Source organism: Euprymna scolopes, chromosome 3, assembly GCF_053919585.1.
Source record: "Euprymna scolopes isolate OS-2025 chromosome 3, ASM5391958v1, whole genome shotgun sequence".
In the NCBI taxonomy this organism is placed as follows: domain Eukaryota; kingdom Metazoa; phylum Mollusca; class Cephalopoda; order Sepiida; family Sepiolidae; genus Euprymna; species Euprymna scolopes.
Genome location: NC_136484.1, coordinates 52,260,811 through 52,279,204, shown reverse-complemented (window position 1 = coordinate 52,279,204; position 18,394 = coordinate 52,260,811). Strand labels below are relative to the sequence as shown.

The following is an 18,394-nucleotide window of genomic DNA, read 5'->3' as shown; positions in this document are numbered from 1 at the left end:
GATTGAAGAGCCAATGCTTCTCCCAGGAAGAGCACTCTGGCCTGCAAAAGATACCTGGGCAACCCTGTTGACAATCCCTGTAGGGGCGCCCCAGGCGATTAGCAATAAAATAACCCCTTTTCAAAGACAGTAGAGTGGGCCTCCTAGAACAGCACAGGACCAGGAACATACCATGATCAACAAAAAAAAAAAAAAAGGTCATTTCAGAAATGGCATAGACTGTTGAGTTTAGTGCCAAGGGCAAAAATGTTCCAAAGCGTACTTTGGTATTTTTCAATATTCATATCTTAACTATAAAATAATGATGAGCTCTTCTGGTGGGTTTTAATGTTTAAGTTGAATGTAGTTTTAGCACAAATGGAAAATGTAGACTCTTTTTTTTTTCTTTTTTTTTTTTTTTTTTTTTAATTCTTTGTTTTAACTGTGCCAATGCATAATTTGCATTTGCATCCAACTATATTCAGCTCTAGACTTATAGTATTATATACAAGTCTGAATACCTTATGTTTTTATTTGATAGATTGAATAGGAAATTTGAGTTACCTCCCTTAATAAAGTGAAATTTATATTCAAGAAACTGTAAAAGATAATCCATTCATGAGTTAACCTCCCTTGATCTCAGAAAAAACAAATGATGTAAACATTTTTTTTTTTATGCAAATATTTTGTAAATGTTATTTTGATATAAATATATATATTTTTTCAATGCTCATTGATATTTTCGACAAATGTAACAACTCTCTCCATCACCTTTTGACAGAACAGGTACTGTATTTTATTTATAAATTGGAAATTATAGAAAATATAAGTAACAAATATAGTAGTTTAAGAGCTGGGAGCAGATATACATATTCATTAACGGGCATGCTGGATGGGCCTTCTAGTAATATATAAAATTAAAGCGAGGGATAACTTCACCTTCTCTTCAGTAAAATGATTGTGGTGTAGTCATACTTTATTTATAAACAATTTTATCTTCTCTATTCAGATGTACTGGATCCTTTAATGTGCAGATTTATTGACTATCGCCACACACATAATAATGGCTAATTCTAAATGGATGGAAAAGTGAAAGTAAAAAGCTTTTTTTCTTTTTCTTTTTTGTTTTTAGAGATGTTCTTGCATCTCTGAGAATTTCTTTTTCCATTTTTTATTTTTCTCATTTTTTTCCTTTTTCTTGTTTGTTTTTTATTTCTTTTTTTCTTACCTTTTTTCTTATTTCTGTTTTTCTATTTCTTATTTTTTTCTATTTCTTTATTGCCCCCCCCCCGCGTCATTTTTATTCCATTTCCATCTTTCCTCTTTTTCCTTATCACTCTTTCCGTTTTTAATCCATTTTTCCTTTGTTACCTTAATTTCCCACTTTATCTTTCTCTTTTTCACCTTTATTCCCCTTTTTTCCTCTTTCTTTCTTTTTTTCTTTATTTCTTTTTTTCTTTATTTCTTTTTTTCTTTATTTCTTTTTCTCTTTATTTCTTTTTTCTCGTTATTTCTTTTTTCTCTTTATTTCTTTTTTCTCTTTATTTCTTTTTTCTCTTTATTTCTTTTTTCTCTTTTTTCTTTATTTCTTTTTTCTCTTTTTTCTTTATTTCTTTTTTTCTCTTTTTTCTTTATTTCTTTTTTTCTTTTTTCTTTATTTCTTTTTTCTTTTTTTCCTCTTTCTCTTGTTTACAGTCAATCTTATTTTAGAACTACACTGTCAAACATTTCTTTTTTAATTATAAAAATAGTCCTGCAGATGTACCTAAAATTTTAGATCGTTGAACCCAAAACTTCTGAAGTTATTTATATATGCAGTTTTCTTTTGTTTGCCATGCTTCATTTTCAAGCACTATTTTCATGGCTAAACGCACAGATAGAATAGCCGCAACTTTAAAGGGGGGGGGCACAATAAAAAGAAAAAACAGGTTTTTGTTTTTTTTCATCTGGTTGTTCCTGGTTCATGAGTTTGTTTACAAGCAGAAGAGCAAAGCTCCTTAACCCCCTCCTCTTGAGACTACAAGAGATTTCTATTATAAACAGTATCACTTGAGCCTCTCTACAGACCAAGTACTCTCCCCTTTCTGAACCAGTTGGCCAACCGAGTGATAAAACTAATTGACAAAGCAGAGATTAGAACAATATTTGGTCAGGTTGCCTCTTCTTATTTCCCTTATTACCCACCGCCTCCATCCATAATACGATTTTTGAATTATATATATGAGATCATAAGAAGTTACCCTCACCTCCAACTGGCTTATTCGCTTATGATTCTAATTATAATAATGTTGGGTTTTCTTCCTGTCTTTCGAGGATTTATATTGTTTCACAATGTCTTCAATAATTTTCTAGACGTTTTTTTTTTGTACAGGCATTTAAAATTGTCATAGACTGTTGAAAATTCAGTATGTTATTGCTATACCTCTTATGAGATGACTTTCAAATTTTATGATTTCAGCGTCAAATGAACAGCTACAGCAGGAATTGAAATACTCTACTAACGCCTGATTGTCACAGATGGTGAATTTGAAAAAATGCAATCGGGACATGAAGACACTTTAGAAGAACGATATGCAATAAAATTCTGTTTTAAACTTAGAAAAAATGCCTCAGAAACGTATGGAATGCTTCCAGACTGCTTTTGTATGAATCGAGCATCAGTTTTTGAGTGGCATAAGAGATTTAAAGAAGGTAGGAAGTGTGTGAGGGATGATGAGAGGTGTGGGAGGAGTAAGGAAAGTCAGAACATTAGAGTTGATTGGCCAAATAAATAATTTTATGGATAAGGACCGTCGTGTGTCTTTAGAGACAATAAGTAAGCTGCAGAAAATTTGTGCAAAGTTTGTCCCAAGGGTTCTCCATCCTTGTCACAGACTATTTGACCAAGCTAGATATCTAGACAGTTCCTCGCCCTCCTTATAGTCCAGACCTTGCTCCCTGTGACTTTTTGTTATTCCCTAAGCTCAAGGAAAAGCCTTAGAGGCTGTCATTATGAGACAATTGTGAAGATGAAAAAGGCTGTGACGAGAGTCATTGACGTGTTCACACAAGAGAACTTCCATGGGGCCTTTCAGAAGTTGTTAGAACGGTACAAGTGCATTGCAACCGGAGGAGATTACTTCAAAGAAAATTTATTCAAATTTTCAAAACAGTATTATAAACCTATAAGGAAGGTATACAAAATTTCTGACAAGGAGTACAAATAAACAAGAAATACCTTATTTCACGGAGTTTCGAAAAATGCAATTCTTCTCATCAGATGAAAAAGGTTTGCAAAATATACAATAAATCTTGTAGGTTAATGCATTCAAAGAAACTATGAATATAAAATTAATCATATTTGCATCAAAAGTTATTAAACAGTTAGTGACAGTTTATAGGGATTCAAAGAGATTAAGAAAGCGGGGGGGGGGGAGAAAAGGATATAGTAAAAATCCAATGAATTAGAAGGTAAAATCTAGAATAGGATAAATTCAAAATGAGTCCATTTAGAAGTTACCCCCACCTTCAACTGTTGTGGCTTATTCACTTATGATTCTAGTTATAATAATGGGTTTTCTTCCTTTCTCGAACCCAAATTCATGGGAATTCTTTTGCTAAGCTATTCATAGATAGAGGATTAAATCAACAAATGTTTATACAAAGCCTGAGAGAATCAGAGATGGACCTGAATAAAATGGAAATCAGTTTCTTTCATTCTTGTTTTAAAACGTCATTTTGGTTTTCAATAATAAATGTGAATATGTTATTTTTATGGAGAAGATTAACTTATCTATTATGAAAACTGATATTTTTCAAAATGCATTACAAATCCCTGTATGAAATCTATGAAACCCCTTTTACTCCCTAAGACTAAAGTATTAATTCTATCACAATGAATCGTTGATAATAGTATTAAACTTTGGGATGAATAACACACAAAATAGACAATACAAATGGACACCTGGTGCTTATAAATCAGACTTTTTAAATGTATCAAACATTAATGTTATTGACTTTTTTTGTTTCTTTTCCCCTTGCAAACCCCAATCAACAATTTTTCTCTATAAAACAACCAAACTAAACACCATGAATAAATATTTGAAGATATAAGCAACTTAAAGCATAGTAACTTTTTTTGAATCTTCAAACTACTGTTCTCATCTTGAGTGTCATTTTCACAACGTTTCGGTTGATGTAACCTCCGACCTTCTTCAGGTGTATCTTGTCGGACTCAGGAATATTTCTGTCGAACTCTGGAATTTCGACAAAATTTCAAACAGAACTCTTTGTGTGAGTTTCTTCTCTATAGACTTAAAAAACGGCTGAATCGATTTTTATGAAATTTCACATGAAAGTACTTTATGTGCCTAGCAGTGTTCTTAGATAGGTTTTACATAGGAATGTTTTCAATAAGTATCAATAATCGAAATAATCCGACAAAAGAAGGAACATGCGATTTTAACCAAAGTTAACACTTCACAACCTAACATCATGTACATTTAAGAAGTTTTATTACCACACAAACCAAAAGGCCCAACATATCAAAGAATTTACTGTTGATTTTATATTACCGGGGCGCATTTGAAATTAATGTTTCTGTTTAAAGCACAATTGAACCATGATACTTGACTTTTGCATTTTAAACTTTAATTCAAGTCATTGTATATAAAAAATGATTTTATAAAATCAAGAGTAGGTTCTCTACAGTGCAATGTACACTACAATGTATTGTAGAGTGTCACTGTGGGGAGGCATGTGAAGCTTCCTCCCAAGTAGAGCAAGCAATCAATTGATTTGATTGAAAAATGATCGATTTCACTGATTTTGATGACAATAAAAATATGGGAGTGTGAAACATTCGTTGATCACCATTCAATCCTAGGCAATGTTGGGTCTTCCTGCTAGTGTATATATATATATATATATATATATATATATATATATAGGCAGTTAAGTGAATGATGGAAATGATTCTAACCTTGTTTGAAATTACTGAGTGGATTGGCTTGTTCGATCAGCAGTCGTTGTAAAATCAAAACAATATAACGGATTTTGATGAAAATCGAAGTAAGGATTCTAGACATAAGGGTTAGTAGCATTATATCTTGATCTTAATCTCTGTAGGAGGGCATAAAAGTGGTGCAAAACCTCGGGAGAATTAATTTTACCCGTGCTGGGACGGATATTCTTTTGTTTATTTATTATATAACGCTTAGACAAAATCTGAAGAACAATGAACCGGAGAGACTTTTCTCTTTTTCGTGATCTTTTCAAATTTTATTATTTTTGTCAAATATTTGCCTTTGTTTCACTGAAACAAAAAATGTTGATTGCACTATGATAGGATAATCATCCCCCCTCCCCAAAGTCATAGATTCTAATTTTAGAACTACCAGAACTGTTATAGATATTGCCTTGCTAGTTTTCCATTTCTGGGACTGAGCCAATCGTACTTTTACCCAAATTCTAAAATCAGTCAGTTCATCGATAAAATGTTGCACTGTGTAAGGATGAGTCTCTTTGCTTTTTCGTTGTTTACTGTCAATATTTATTTCAATCGCTTTTTATTGCAAAACACTTTCATGAATTGCTTTCGGTTCTCTTAGAAATGGGGGAAACAAAGCATATAGTTATAGATTTGTTTTTTTTTTATATCTAGGCATTTTTGTTTTTGAATTTGGACATTTTTGAGTTAATATATGAATATTTTTAATTTAAATTTCAGATTTGTCAGTGGCAAATGTTGTGTGGACTGTGAAATCACAAGCAGTCTTTAAATCACAATTATATTGTGTATGTGTGTGAGAGAGAGAGCGAGGGAATTGAACGCCAACCCTCTTTTGCTGTTTGTAAACGGGTTAAAATCAAATTTCATACTTTGTTGACATTCTTTATTAGCTGATCTAATATATATGAATTCCCTGGAAAAGTCGCTTTTGATTAATGTTTACTAGTTTAAAAATGTTTTGTTGTTATATAAAAAAAAGGAAACTGTCAAGTTCGTTTGCATATTTTAAAACTGGTAAACATTAATCCAGGGAATTCATATATGTCAGATCTGATAAGCTGACGAAGAATGTCAGCAAAGAAGTGTTGAACTTGATTTTAACCAGTAAAATAAGTTTGTCTACAAATAATGGACCTTTAAAACTACTTAATGAGTCACCACTTACGAATTCTAAAAGCCATTCGAGGATAAGGATTAATGGGATGGATTGTTAGAGTAATGAATATGATGATACTACTAAAAATGATGAATGGAATGTGCAAAATTATGAGGACGTTTATAACATTTGTTAACATTAGATTTGAAGATGACCATGTTATAGCTTGCAGGGGAGCAGTCCCATAGTAACGTGTTCACAAATGGAAAGTTTGCGGAAAGAAATTTTGTTCATGGAAATTCTGTTTGGTATTAGGCATATGAAGAAAGACAGAAATGCCTGACAAGTAGTTATCAGAGGTTGAAGTTTAGTTAAGTATCTTCCATGGAAATAACAATCAAGTAGAGAGAGACTAGCAAAGTCTCCTTTGTTTTTAATTGTACATTAAGCATGAGCTTATGTTTTGGTATTAAATAACAAAAAGGATTTATGTCTTAAAGCAAACTAAGATTTAGATTCCTAATCCATTGTAATCGCTCCGCTCGACAATGATCGCCGACCTCAACTTTCTGTGCCATAATCTCCCCTTTGATCTTCTCTTCTGCCCATGATGTCGTTTCTCACATTGGTTGATGCCAAGGGGGCTCGGTTCAGTTTACATGTATAAAAAAATAAAACAAAACACAAACTCTGACAGTTTGCAAATATCAGTTGCATTTTGGGTGTGTGTGTGATACCATCGACTCTCTTCATGCTAAGGTTCACATTTACGTTTTGTCGAGGCCATGTTCAGCAGTTGATATCAGCTCATCTCGATCTCTTAATGCTTTCTCGATCTGGTCCAAACCACTAGTTATACATAAATGATAGCCAATTGAGATTCCTGGAATTCTTGCAGTAACCATCGGAATGCAGCATTTGGTATTCCCAAATGGTCGTCTTTTTAGTACTGACTGAGCTTAATATTTCTTGACTTTGATGATCTTACAAGAACTAGTAAGTCAACATGACATATAGCTTCATGGATAAAAGTGCTAAGAGATATTCTAGAGTGAAATCTTCCAATGATATTGCAAAAAGAATTTATCGATACACAAGATGTCTAAAAGTCATGGGATACAGAAACAAAAAAGTGTCTTATATCTGTGTGTATTAAATACAGGTTTCTGCTCAAAGTTATAATAAAGTTATCAGCTACTACAAAAGTTATTATAAAGTTATCAGCTACTACAAAAGTTATTATAAAGTTATCAGCTACTACAAAAGTTATTATAAAGTTATCAGCTACTACAAAAGTTATTATAAAGTTATCAGCTACTATAAAAGTTATTATAAAGTTATCAGCTACTACAAAAGGTATTATAAAGTTATCAGCTACTACAAAAGGTATTATAAAGTTATCAGCTACTACAAAAGTTATTATAAAGTTATCAGCTACTACAAAAGTTATTATAAAGTTATCAGCTACTACAAAAGTTATTATAAAGTTATCAGCTACTACAAAAGTTATTATAAAGTTATCAGCTACTACAAAAGTTATTATAAAGTTATCAGCTACTACAAAAGTTATTATAAAGTTATCAGCTACTACAAAAGTTATTATAAAGTTATCAGCTACTACAAAAGTTATTATAAAGTTATCAGCTACTATAAAAGTTATTATAAAGTTATCAGCTACTACAAAAGGTAGCTAAAGGAGACTGGAGAGCACAACAGCTAAATAAGAAACGTTGTCTGAAATGTGCAAATAATATACTTTAGCGTCAAAAATATAGTCAAATAATGTTGTTTTGTTTGTTTGCTACTTATCCAGATTATGGACCATGTTATCAACATATTCTAAGGAAGATTACGTAAACTGCAGGAAGGTGCTAAACGTTTAGCCAATAAAATGGTAACAGCTGACAATTGGCAAACGGTATCTTTTGATTCATTTTTTTTTTTTTTTTTTTACAGTATCTTTTGTTTATCTAATTGTGAGGGGGAAGTGCAAAATAATGAAAAAGAACCCTCTCCCCAAGTTAAGAATGGCTTGTTTGCTAGTATTTAAAACATCGGCCATCGTTTTTAGTACAACCCCCCCCCTCCCCTTAAAAAATTGACCAGTATTATTTTGGGGAAAAAAAGAAGTTTTTGTTAGGTACTTTCTGACAGATTAAGTAACTTAGCCAGAATATGCCAACGATAATGTGGTCCATATTCTGCATTTATATCATTTTTTTTTTTGTTTTAATTACAAAAGCAAATTCATATGAATCAATGTAATGCTTACTTTTTGGCTAGCTTGATTCTGTCGTCTGCCTTGGTTTCCCCAATTGTTTCTAGAATTGGAAGGGACCATATGAAAATTACCCTTAGGACTGTGACAACAGCATATTCTTTTCATTGTTTTGACTCTTTAGTATATATCCGTTAATATCTTATGTTTTTATATAGATGGTTGTGGTTCTCGGTTGATTAAGTGTGCCTATGTCGGATATATGCCAGAGTCAAAAAATGAAAAGATTCTGTTGTCACAGCACTGGTTATCATCAATGAAAGTGATGCTATGGAACGAACTAGATTCAAACTTGGCATGCCGTTATCCACTTCATAACTGCCACCTCCCTTTTTAATTATAAGCAACCATTTTAAAGCTAATACCATGGAATCATTACTTAGTTCCGAATTTCCAACGAGGATTTATAATTTATACTAGCAGTCCACCCAGTGTTGCTCAGTCAAAAAATACGCATAAATATTATATTTTAATTAATGCAGAATTCTTATTTTTTTATAAACAGAAATACGGTAGGTATTAAACGTAACATTAAATTCTTTAAATGAAGGGGATGGGGGCGGAAACGGAAAGAGACTGAGACATGTGCATGCGAGTATGTTTTTTCTAAACAGTTCACTTAATTTATTTTAATTTCAGACTATTATTCTCATCTTTATTAGTTTTTTTCACAACGTTTTGGCCAACTATTCCTTTGGCCTTTGTCAGGTGGTAACCGCGACGGATAGGAACTTCGAATCTCCTAACTGCATCCTCGGCAATCACTGCCATCCGTAGTTGTTGTTGTCTCACCACATTTTGGCCAAGTAAACCTCTGGCACGCTTTGGGTAGGATTGAAATCACTATCTTCAGACAATGTCCATCTGGAACCGTAGAGATTCAATGTCTCTATCAATACAGACCCGACTATGGAAGATCAGATAATAAATAAACGTAGATTTATAAGATCAAAGAATCCGACCTTGATCGCCCTTCGGGGCCTGTGGCGTAGTTGATAGACGTTGAATCTCTACGGTTCCAGATGGACATTGTCTGAAGATAGTGGTTTCAATTCTACCCAAAGCATGCCAGAAGTAAGTAAAAAAAAGTAAAAAAAAAAAAAAAAAAAAAAAAAAAAAAACTCGAACTGAGATCGAAACCAAAACCTAAAAACAGTGAGTCAAATATGATAACCATTAAGCCAGCTTGACACAATCTTCAAAAAGTGTTCTTAAACCTACTCATTCTTAACATAAGTAATCTGTTATTCACGCATGCACATTCGTGAAACAGTTGACAAACAGATAAAAATCTGATGACTCCCATTTACCAATTTTTCAATTTTTGACCTCTTAGCAGCCCTTCCCCCCCCCGGATAAAAACTGATTAAAAAGTTTTCCACATGTTCGAATACCCTATATACTAAATTTCAAGTCTGTAGATCAAAAATTTGTTGAGTATATAGGTTGAGAAGTGTCCTCATGCACACATTCTCACTTTTATAGACAGATTTACATTATACGGACTAATCCATCATCTTGCTTGTTATATTTACAACATTTCAGTTATAATCATCATCTTTTTTTGGATGCAACTTTTTGAATTTAAGAATCTTTGTCTAACTTTAAAATCTGTACAGAGTTTTGAACTGACACATCTATTAAGTGTTATGTTCACACTAGTGCGTGTATAGACAATGATACAGATTGTCTTGTCGTCAGGAGCCTAGAAGACAGATCGATAGACAGTTCATTTCACTACATTTAGTTATATTGTGCATGTCAGACTTCCCCCACCCACCATTAGAGATGGCAGAATGGACACGTCTTCTCTGCTTGAAGTGCTGCCAGAAAAGAGACATAAAATCTCGGTTCAGGGTCACCTCTGACCCTTAGGTGTCACTCAAACTTTTCCATTCAAACACAGTCAACTTTATATAGCACTAACGGTTAAAAGCATTGTTTAATAGTCAGTTCTTAAGTGACAGTCATCTCGACGTGGAAGGTTCAATTCTTACTTGTAGGTAATAGTTTGGTGGTATGACGATTTTAGTTTTGCTAAACGTTTCGCCCCTCCTTCACCTTCATACATGTGTTTTGGTGCTTTTTTTATGTAGTATTTTTTTTTTTTTTTTTTTAAGTCATTTACTCATTGTAATGATGACTGGTTATTTCACATCTCATCGAATGATGCCGTTATCTCAATAAAGAAACAATCAATTTGTAACTTGACCATTTTATGAGTTAACTGTTGAAATGTAATCTTTTTTGATTGGTTTATTTAATTTTCATCAGTTAACTCCTAAAAACAGTGACCATGAGGACAGGTTTAATGAAAACTGAAATTATGAATATTCGTTTGGTTCTAATTCCTTAATCACCTTATATTTTGGTATGCATTTTTGTGGGAAGGAGAGGTTATACTTAAACAACAAAAACAATGAAAGCAATTGATGAGATAATCAGACTTGAAGTAAGTTAACCTTCTGCTCTTTTGGCATGCTTTTTTTTTTTTTTTTTTTTGCTTGTGAAATAAGTTTTATTTTATTATTTATTTTTTTTTTTTTGTGTGTGTGAATTGCACTACAATAGACCTGTGGCACAGTGGTTAGAGTACTTGGAAAAATCAATAGTAAAAATGCTATTCTCCTGAAGGTTGAAGGTTCAATTCTCAGTGAAGGCAGTTGAAAAATACAATTGCGAAATTACTTATGACCTCAATCCAATCAAGGCTGGTGGAATAAGAGCATGCTAATCCCGTGAAGTAAATAAAGGATTCTGTTAAAAATTTCATTCAAATTCCAGAGTTTGACAAGATGCAGCTCAGAAGGTCTAAGGTTACATCGACCAAAACGTTGTGAAAATGGCACGCAAGATGAGAACAGTATTTAGAAAATTCCAAATAAGAAAGAAACGATATTTAAATTAAAAATTATGAATGCAGTCTGCAGTTGTAAACCTGAATAAGACTCAAGTATTTTTATTCCAATCCATGCCATTTTATTTAAAAACTTGTTTTCTGCTCTTGTGGGGAAGCAAACAATGTATATTGGTTGAAACACAGTAGTAATAACCGATAAGGAAACTAGTTAATTTATTTTTCTTTTCTTTCTTTTTAAATATCGTTTAAATAAATGAATTAACTTTTAAAAACAAAATTTTGGATTTTCTCCAATTTTTATATTGTTTGGAAGAACAGATACATTTAGACGTAAATACATAAAGTTTGTCTTATTTTATTGCTTGAAATAATGAAAGTAAATGTCGACAATGAACTGGCTTAATGCTTTCTGTCATTCTAAATTAGTTTCTCTTTTTTTATTTATTTATTTTATTTTTTTTTAAGTTTTAGTTTACCTGAATGTATCTAGATACTTACCATGTTGTGTGGATACAGATTTATTATACAGACATATAATTATTCACTCGTTATAAAAGGGTTTAATTTATGGCAACTGACTACAACTTCCCTCAAAAATGAAGGAAAAAGGAAATCTGTTGCCAGTGTTTTTTTTTTTTTTTTTTTTTTTTACATAGGCATCACCACATTATCAAGGCCCAGAGGCCACTCAAGGATAAGGGTTAAAGAGTGTACAGTAGAAATTGGACAATATAGTAATCATTAGTAATGAAAATTTGGTAAATTTGATAACTTATATGGAACGGCTCATCAAGAACTTATTTACTTTAGACTTGAACACAACCATATTGTAGTCAGCCGGAAAGCAGGAAAACGGAAGACAATTCCACAGGCGTGCAGTTCTAAGTGTTTGCACTAATATTTATATAAAATAATTGGAAGTTGAGAATAAAAATGTAATAATAAAGAAAACTTCCCTGGCCTTTGGGTCAAGATCAAAGTGTCCCACAATCCCCCCCTTTTGTTGGCCATGTGCCTAAGTTTTTTGTTCATCGTTGATTTTGACTGTATTTTTAACATGAATAAAGGATTTAATATCTCAAAGTGTAGTATCTGTTCTTCAGATGCTGCACTTCAATTTCTTGTTCTGCCAGTGGAGGAGAAATCCTTCACGACTGAGACAATTTTTATTTTTGTTCCTTTTCTCTACATTAAAAAACGGCCCTGGTGTCTAACTCTGTCCCGTTGGAAGACATTGTAAATAGGAATAATAAAGAAAACTTCTCAAAGTGTTTTTTTTTTTTTTTTTTTTTTTTTTCTTTTTTCTTAAAAAAAAAAGACAAAGCGTATCAATCTGTATGAAAATAAGAAAGGAAAAACACAGTGAAGATGAGGGGCAGCGTCTACTTGCTATTTACTTTCTCAATCCCCCCACCCCCGTAACACTTAACATGGTTTCATACAGCAGTTTTTACTAGATACCGTTTGTGTGATAGAGATGTGTAGATATTTAAAATATGATTATCCATGGACATATGTTGCGTCATCTTACGACTAATCAGTGTGGCTTAACTTAGCAAAATTCCGATGTAAATAGAAGTACTGATAACATGACAAATGCAGAGAGGAGGAAATTCACTACATATTTTTCTGATGGTCAAGAAAGAGAGAAGAGAGTGAATATTAATTAGGCATTCCCTCTTTCATTCTCTTCTCTTTCTCTCCCCTTCACTCCCTTCTCTTTTGCCCCCTTCTCTGTTACCCCTTCCTTTTCTCTCCCTTTCCTTCTCTTGCTCTCTCTTTTCTTTCATTTGATGTCTTTCTCACTCTTCTGTTATTTTCTTTCTCTTTCTCTCTCCCCGTCTCTTTTTCTCTGTGATAATGAACTTTTTGCCTTATTGCATTTCATTTTTCACTTCCTTTGCACAAAATTAAAATTAATATAGCCCATGATATCTACCCTTATGCCTATCAACTTTGTTCCAAAATGCATAATGATCGAATAATTGGTTTAGAAGTTAATTCTGTATATAAAAGTGCATAAACAGATATATATATATATATAGTTACACATATAACTTTTATATGAATTAAGATATGTGAACTTTGTGCAAAAGAAATGGAAGTAAATGCAATATTTGACTCGTTTTTACCATGATTAATTTTATTTGGTTTGTTTTACGACAATGATTCGTTTAATGTCAACCAAAAGTAAAAATAAAATGACCATTCTTTGTAATCATTTTGTTTGGTAGAAAGCTCTGATTTTGATTGCGTTCTTTGTATAGCGGTAGTTTCTAGAAAACGTGCAGAGTATTTATTTATTTATTTATTGTACAATCTTGAGGAATCTAAGAAATGTCGTTGGCATTGACCTACTGAAAAATGTCCTGTAGGACACCCGTCAGGTCATGTCTAGAAAGGACTTTAATTAAAATCAATATGTGCAACTAGAAAATAGAGCACAACAGCCAATTTTTTGTTTATTGTTCGTACATCTATTCCAAAATCTTTGTTTTTCATTTGTTATGGATTTCTTCATTTTCTCTGATTTTTAGATCTGTACATGGGATTTTAGTGTTAGATTTTTTTAATACTATTTAATTTTAATTTTTAGTTTTATCTGCTTTTTCCACGAATGCTAATATTGCTCGATATCTAACAGAACATCATTTCCATGTTACAGATGTTATTGATTCTGTTGCAAAGTTGAACAATTAATGGATTGTGCATATTTCGATTTTTCAGTGCCTCAAGTGAGGATCTTGAGTTGATCCTATTATTTCGAATGTCAAATCGAGGATACTTGTGATTATTTTTCAATAATTCATAAGACATATTGTTGTGACCAATCGGTCTTTTACAGGCGACTGGGGATCGCCTGTGAATTGAATATTCCCTTGACACTTCCTCCTTACTTCAAAAGATTTTTTTTTTATATTCATATTGTTATATGCTGTGTATTGTTTTTAAAAATTATTGATTTAATATTAACTGATATATTTTTCATGCAATATTTATCAGATTGTAATAGCCATTCGTGAGGCTTCCTTTTTGATCCCCCCTCCCCGACAGAGGAGGGATTGGACCTAGTAATTCACTTCTGTTTGCCTGTTCGCACTTTTCTTAATAACCAGATCTTGGATTTTTTTTACATTTTGCACGAACGTTAGTTGTGGTAAAAGGAAATTTTTGCCAGAATGAATTTTCTGCGATAACTCTGGCCCCCCCCCCACCGAGGGCTTTATAGGGGTAAAATTGCCCCCAAATCACTTGTCCATTTGTTTGTTCGCATTTTTCTCAATGACCACACCTTAGATTTTTAAAAAATTTTGCACAAACATTAGTCATGGTGAAAATTAATTTTTGCTGGAACAGATTTTCTGGGATAACTCTGGTTGCCCCCCCTAGAGGACTTTGTAGGGCTAAAATTAACCCAAAATCATTTACCCATTTGTTTGTTCGTGCTTTTCTCAATAACTAAGCCTTGGATTCTTTTAAATTCTGCACAAACATTAGTCATGGTGGAAGTAAATTTTTCACTCATTGAGGGGGTGGGGCCCTGCATGCTTAGCTTTATTCTTTTTTAGAGCATAAAAAAATATTGGGTATTTTCATCTATATATATATTTTTTTAATTGAAAAAAAATAATCTCTATAAATAAAACAGTAGATATGTGTGTTTATCTCTGTGTTTAAATATTTAACCCATAAACTCTTAAACTTCTGGTCACATATCACTGAAATTAACAGGAAATAGTAATACACAATAATAATAATAATAATAATAATAATAATAATAACAATACCGACAGTAATAGAAATAGTAATACACAAAGGATGGTTTATAATGAGTAAAATCTTTCATTTAAGTGTGTTGGTACTATTTCAGAATGCGACATAATTTAGAGTAGGTTTTTGCGTTTTATGTAAATAGCTTCAAGGATTTTTAGCTTAACATTTGTTTCATGGTGTAGTATTTTTGTGTTGTTGATTAAAATTTCTTTGAAATTCGAGGGGGGGCAGTGATGTATTTTATGTAAGTGTTGGAATATGGCACTAGATTCAACATTGACAGGTAAGGCGATGAAATAATGTGGTAGTGGTATGTCCGACGAACCTATTAGTTGCATTGTTGTTATAGGAGATACATTCTCCCAAGGGACTTTTAAACTGATAGATGACATTGGTTCATTCAAGTGGTTTTAGAGGAGGAGAGGGATTGTTTTTAATAACAAAGTTTTGGGTTTAAAATATTTTATAGTAAATGATGAATCTAATATTATTGTTGTCAATGGAGGAGATGTATCTATGGATGATGTTTTCTTTATGTCGATTTCTTTTAACTTAAAGCATGGATGCATTTGATTGCAGTAGAATAGATTGATTGTATTAGAGTTATGATGTCGTGTACTGTTAGTGAGGGTGTCGTTTTACTTGTGGGGTTTGTGTTTGACAACGATATAATTTGGGAATGCATTGTTGATGAGAACTTGTTTAATATTTTTTAGTTTGATGAATATTTTTTGTTGGAAGAGATAAGTTTTGCTCGGTTGAGGAGCTTTTTGATGATAGCTATTTTGTAACGGTGGGGACTTTACTCTTGAAATTTAGAAGGCAAGAATTATACCAGGCAGGTTTTTTGTAGTTGGAATTGCTACGCCGAGGAAAGAAATTTTGTTATTAACATCAAATTCTACAGTAAATTTGAGTATGGAGTTGTCTTGGAGAAGATCCTTAAGTGAAAGGATTTGATGGTTGTTATTAGCAAGGAGGAGGATATCGTCTACATACCTTACATAAATGAAGGGTTTATTGGTGTTGTTGAGTATCATGTTTTTGAGGTGACTCATGTAGAACTCATTGAAGATGGGTCCAAGGACGGAACTCATGGATACGCCATGTATTTGGATGTAAAATATTCCCCTTGTGATCATAGAAGGGTATTCCAGTGGTGCAGACTGGAAGTAATTTTTTAAAGTATTTTTTGGTTAATTTTAGAGGGGAGGGAGGGAAAAGTTTTTGTATGTGTTGTCAAGGATTATGTTAATGTTTTTTTTTTTTTTTTTTTTTACTGGAACGTTTGTAAATAAGCTTTCAACATCAAAAGAGGCAATTTTGTTGTTGGGGTGTTGAGATTTAAGGATTTGTGGGAGTTCTTGTATGGACTATATTTGCTGGATTAGTATGAGCTGATGATGTCATGTAGGACAACATATTACAAAACAGAAGCTTTCTGTTGTCTTTAACAGTGTCTGTTTAAATGAAAAAATACTGCCTAAATATACTATATATATATATATATATATATATATATTTGTTTTTACAGAAGCAGTAATATGTTGCTACAGTCATGAGTATGTTTCGGTCAGCTAGTTACCAGTAACTAGACACCTCTTCAGACAATACAGCTTATACGAAACATACTAGTAACTAGCTAACCAAAACATGCCCATGACTGTGTAGCAACATATTACGACTTATGTAAAAACAAATAAATACTATACCTGGCTCTACTTTGGTATTTAGCACTCTTGTATTAACCTCGTTACACTTCATTGATAACTTAATCTCTAGAAACCAATAACCTCAGATTATATATATATATATATATATATATATATATATATATATATATATATATATATATATATATACTGTTCGTTTTTATTTCTATTTTCAAAATAACTCAAGTTGGTCTGTATTCAGTTGGCGGCCATTTTGTCTTACTGTATTCTATGAGATTCATTTGTGATATACGTGTTGCAAGATTGTAACATTTTGTTGAAACTCCTTTCATTTACTTTTAAGCCATTTAGATGGTTATTGAACTGAATGAAGCAAATACATTTCTATATTTTCACTTTGTTTTCATTTGGAAATATTTAATTGCTAAAATCTAAACAAATTGATTTCAGAGATTTATTATTACCTACAGTACAAAAAAATTCTTATTAAATGTTTAACATGGTATAATCCTAGTTCATTAAAAAAATAAAAATTCAAAATAACTTTAATGTACTCAGATTATATGTTAAATTAAGAACTATAGCTGTATCATACACTATTGAGCTACTATATATGAACCTTTGTGCGAACTTAAAAATGTATATAGCAATTTTGCTGTATTCTAAAGTCCAAGGTTTTATTCATCCTACCAATAATTTTTTCTAAAATAAAAAAAAAATAAAACAAGATTCGGTACATTTTACAAATCTGTTTGCTTGACATAGGACAATCAATATTTGTATGTCAATATTGGATATTTTTTTCTATGGATTCATCAGAAAAACAAAGTTCTCAAAGAAAAATGCATAATAGTATGATACGTAAAATCAAGAAGAACCAAAATAACTTGTCAGCCTGTATCACAGCCACTTGTATCCAGTAGGTGACCATTTTGTTTTATGGAAAAAAAAAAAAAAAAAAGCTATGGTATTATTACTACTATATTGGCTTAAATTCTATAAGATTAATTTTTGGTTACATGTTACAAAAACAGTATACATAAAATGTCTTAGTCTACTTTAAACTAATAATCATTATATATTGTATGTCAAGTGGAGTTAAACTGTTATTTATATATGCTCTGTTGTTATATCTTAAACAGATTTAAAAAAGATTGCTATGCATAAAGAATAGAAAATATTTGCAAAAGCGTACATTTTCACAAAATCTCTCTTTTTCATTTATATATTAACATTTATACAAAGCGTGTTAATTTCAACTATATTTCTTGCGGTTAACGTTGGGTGAGCGGTTTATTCCTTGCTAATGGAATCAGAGATGGCTTCGTGACCAGTTTTGAATCTCCCAACTGGCGATAATCGTGACTCCCTGCACTGATGATTCCTGAAAGGATGAAACACTAGTGTCTGTAGGTATTAAAAAAATAATTATCGTAATACTTATATATATATTATTTTATTAAATTTAGGCAAACTACACTAACATTGGTCGTGGCAATAAAAGATTTCAGCAGGCAACCATAACCTTCAGGTCTTTATTGAGGAAAGTCTTCTAATAGTCTTGCCTCGATAAAGACCTGGAGGATATGGTTACCTGATGAAATCTTTTTAGATTGAAACAATAGATTCATTGTCGTGACCAATGGTAATTTTATTTACCTAAATTGAATAAAATAAAAACTTGCTCTATTTATTGAACACTATCAACAACCCTGTTAAATGCAATGGTTTTTGCGTTTGGATA

The 18,394-nt window shown here is 32.0% G+C and overlaps 1 protein-coding gene across 15 annotated transcripts in view; it reads left to right on the top strand.

The window, feature by feature from the left end:
- Positions 1-18,394, top strand: part of LOC145255000 (uncharacterized) — a 471,291-nt gene that overhangs the window by 197,065 nt on the left and 255,832 nt on the right. For 2 of the 15 annotated variants that reach the window (XM_080113916.1, XM_080113918.1), the window contains exon 2: positions 989-1,074. The exons of the other annotated variants lie outside the window; for them this stretch is intronic. The gene's annotated coding sequence lies outside the window, so the exon portion shown is untranslated. The remainder of the gene's footprint in view (positions 1-988; positions 1,075-18,394) is intronic. 15 annotated transcript variants of the gene reach the window in all.